Source organism: Cebus imitator, unplaced genomic scaffold (assembly GCF_001604975.1).
Source record: "Cebus imitator isolate Cc_AM_T3 unplaced genomic scaffold, Cebus_imitator-1.0 Scaffold62, whole genome shotgun sequence".
In the NCBI taxonomy this organism is placed as follows: domain Eukaryota; kingdom Metazoa; phylum Chordata; class Mammalia; order Primates; family Cebidae; genus Cebus; species Cebus imitator.
In genome coordinates, this window is record NW_016107377.1 from 456,836 (window position 1) to 460,787 (window position 3,952).

The following is a 3,952-nucleotide window of genomic DNA, read 5'->3' on the forward strand; positions in this document are numbered from 1 at the left end:
AAAAAAAAAAAAAAAAAAAAAAAAAAAAAAAAAGAATAAGAGACGTCCTTTGCAAGCAGACTCAGAGGAAAAAAAAAAGTCTTAGGTCCTGATTGGGATAACGAGATTTGAATCTGGACCATAGAAATTAAATTATAGGCCAGGCGTGGTGGCTCATGCCTATAATCCTAGCACTTTAGGAGACTGAGGCAAGTGGATCACCAGAGGTCGGGAGTTCTAGAGCAGCCTGTAATCCCAGTACTTTGTGTGGCTGAGGTGGGCGGATCACCTGAGGTCTAGAGTTCGAGACCAGCCTGACCAACATGGAGAAACCTGGTCTCTACTAAAAAATACAAAATTAGCTGGGCCTGGTGACACATGCCTGTAATCCCAGCTACTCGGGAGGCTGAGGCAGGAGAGTCGCTTGAACCTGGGAGGTGGAGATTTCGGTGAGCTGAGATTGCACCATTGCACTCCAGCCTGGGCAACAAGAGGGAAACTCCATCTCAAAAAACAAACAAAAAAAGAAATTAAATTATAACATTGTATTAATATGAAATTTTCTGATTTTAAAAACTATACAGAGTTCCTGTAAGAGAATGTTCTTGTTCTTAAGAATTACACACTGAAGAATTTAGGGTAAAAAGGCATTATGTCTGAAACTGACTCTCAAATGGTTCTGAAAAATGGCACACAGAGAGAAAGAAGGATAAATAACATGTAGCAAAATGTTGACAATTAGGGTATCTGTGGGAAAGGGATGTGAGAGTTTATTGTACTATTCTTACAACTTTTCTGTACATTTGAAAAAAATTTGAATTATTATTATTATTATTTGAGACAGAATCTTGCTCTGTCACCCAGGCCTGAGTGCAGTGGTGTAATCTCAGCTCACGGCAGCCTCTGCCTCGTGGGTTCCATCAATTCTCCTGCCTCAGCCTCCCAAGTAGCTGGGATTACAGGCGCACGCCACCGCACCCAGCTAATTTTTGTATTCTTAGTAGAGACGGGGTTTCACCATGTTGGCCAGCTGGTCTCGAACTCCTGACCTCAGGTGATTCACTCACCTTGGCCTCCCAAAGTGCTGGGATTACAGTCATGACCCACCATGCCTGGCCAAATCATTATTTTTTCAAGGCTTTTTTTTTTTTTTTTTTAAGAACCTCACCTTTATTTTATTCTGGTTTTGAAAGCAAAGTTTTAATCTGTCATTCCCACCTGCTCCCAGGAAAAGGAAGAAAATCATTGTATGATTGTTTCCAGGATCTGGGCATAATTAGGGCACAGTCCCAAGAGGCTTCCAGAAAAGGGCTCTCAGGGTAAATGTGGCAGGCAGGAAGATCCCTTGCGTATATTTGTAAAATGCCTGGAAAGAAATTCCACCAAACATTAACAGTGGGTGGTGATGATCCTATTGTTTATTGTCTGCCCTGTAACCACCCTCTCCCTGCACCTGCCCCTCCCCAGTTTTGTTCAAACGTCCACCCCTTTCCCAGGCAGCCCAGGTGCCTCAGGGAAGTCACCCCATCCCCCGCCCCACCTTGAAGGACCAGATGAGTCAAAAGGTAATCTTATCCCTGTGCTAGTTAGTACAAATGAAGTTTGTAGGCCAATAGCGAGCAAGGAGCAGTTTCCTGGAAGAAGCCCTGAGCTGGCATTTGACTTGCTTTGAGATAGAGCAAATGGGAGAATGTGACTTTATGGGACATCTGGGCCTAGGGCTCCTGCATGCTGCGCTGAAAACACCACATACAGAAGCCAGTCTAATTTTCTGGATGATAAGAGCCCAGATGCGGCACTGAGATGCCTCAGCCAACAATCGGTTGCTATCTGAATCCCATCAGAATCCCATCTGAACACCATGAATGAGGCCACCTTGGCCCAGCCATCACAGCTGAAAGCCAGAAGCAGCTGCATGCCGGATCCCAGGTGAAGCCCACAGAGGAACCACCAGCCAATGCACAGACTCACCAGAAATAACAACTCTGTTTTTAAGCAACTAGGATTAAGAAACAATTTTAAAATGAGCCAGACCCTGAGCCAGGCATCCAGGGAATGCCTGGGGATGAATGTGAAGTTTCAGTAAGGTTATAACATGGTCTGGCATGCAGTAAGTGCTCAATAAATGCTCACCATCGTCTTTGATCATGCATTTCTGCTCTCGTCCCCTATGCCATTCACTATGAGGGCTCATGATGACAGGCAAGAAACAAGTAATTTAGTAGGGAAATAACTGGGGAACTCGCAGGAACACCAGGACAGCTGGAGAGCCTAGGAAAGCAGTTCAGACACCAGAGGCCAAAAAGAAGGACTCGTGTCTGCCATGTGTGTGGCAGAGGCTTCCAAGTATCAACTATTAATAATGCTGGTTTTCGTTCTTATTGTTAATAGAACCCCAGCTTTTTAGTTTGTCTCCACGGAGGATAACTACATTCTCCAGCCTCCTGCATAGCAGAGAGTGCCATATGACCAAGACCAAGTTCTAACCAGTGGGATCAAAGCAGGGAAGTGTTGTCTTCTTTGCCCCTTCCTGCTGGCTGGAATATGCCAGGCACTCTTCTGACAACTATATATGTATTAACTTGTTTATCTTCACAACCCTATGAAGCAGGCACTCTGCTAGAATCGCCCCCCCGCCTTTTTTTTTTTTTTTTTTTGAGACAGCGTCTTGCTCTGTCGCCCAGGCTGGGGTATAGTGGTGCATTCTTGGCTCACTGCAACCTCCTTCTCAGGGTTTAAAAGATTCTCTGCCTCAGCCTCCTGAGTAGCTGGGATTATAGGTGCGTGCCACCATGCCTGGCCAATGTTTGTGGTTTTAGAAGAGATGGGGTTTCAACATGCTGGCCAGGCTGGTCTTGAACTCCTGACCCCATGATCTGCCCAACTCAGCCTTCCCAAAGTGCTGGTATTACAGGCGTGAGCCACTGCGCCCAGTCAGGATCCCTATTTTTACAGGAGGAAACTGACATCCTGAGAGAATAAATAATTTGCCCATGGTCACACAGCACCCAAGTGGTGGAGCTGAGACTTAACCTAAGTCTGTGACTGGAAAGGTATAGGCCTGCTTTCAGGTGAAGCTTGATCCCGCCATTCAAAGGTCCTAGCAAGGACCTGGTTTCTCTTGGTATCTCCTTTTTGCTTCCACTAATGTTGGACTCACCCTGAGGATCATGTCCTCATGGCTGCCAGCAGATTCTGATGAGACTTGCTTCCTTATTCACATCCCAATTCCATAGCAGGATCCTGAAGTCCACTGTGACTGGACCACCTGAAGTCACATCCTCATCCCTGAACCAATCTCTGCATTCCAGGAGACTGGACAATGTTGCTAGGCTTGTGCTAAATTCAGGGGCTGAGAACAGGGGCAGCAAGAGAGAGTCCTCCAAAAATTCAGGGTATTATTTCTATGAAGGAGGGGGAATGGATGTGGGCAGCCAGGAACAGATATCTGTATGCCTGTGACTCACAGGTACAACCAAATGTTTCAAAAAGAACATTGTGGGGAAAAGAGGAAGTTTGGTTTGGGGACAGCTGTGCCATAGCCCAGACAGGCAACATCTAGTTCTGGTCAGCCCCTCCGGAGCACACTCCACCCCAGGGAAGGAAGCCTCCCTGTCCACACCTTCCGAAACAGGGCCAGAGCACTGCCTGGGGCACTTCCTGCTGGGTAGGAGGCCCTGCTGTGGGTGAGGAGTTGTGCTTAGTGACCGGCTCAGGGCGCAGGTGGCTCTGCTGGGCACACACAGCCTCTCAGGAGCCCCCAACATCCTCCCCACATGGCCATCCCTGCTGCCTCTGAGGCTCTTCTCGCAGCCTGGTATACTCTCTGAGGCCCCCTGGTCCTTCTACCAGGCTATGGCCTGGGTTTTTTTAAATTTCCATGGGCTCCAAGCCCACTACTTAGCAGCCCACATATTCAGTCTGATTAAAATGCATCTGCATCAGAGGATTTTTTTTTTTTTTTTTTTTTTTT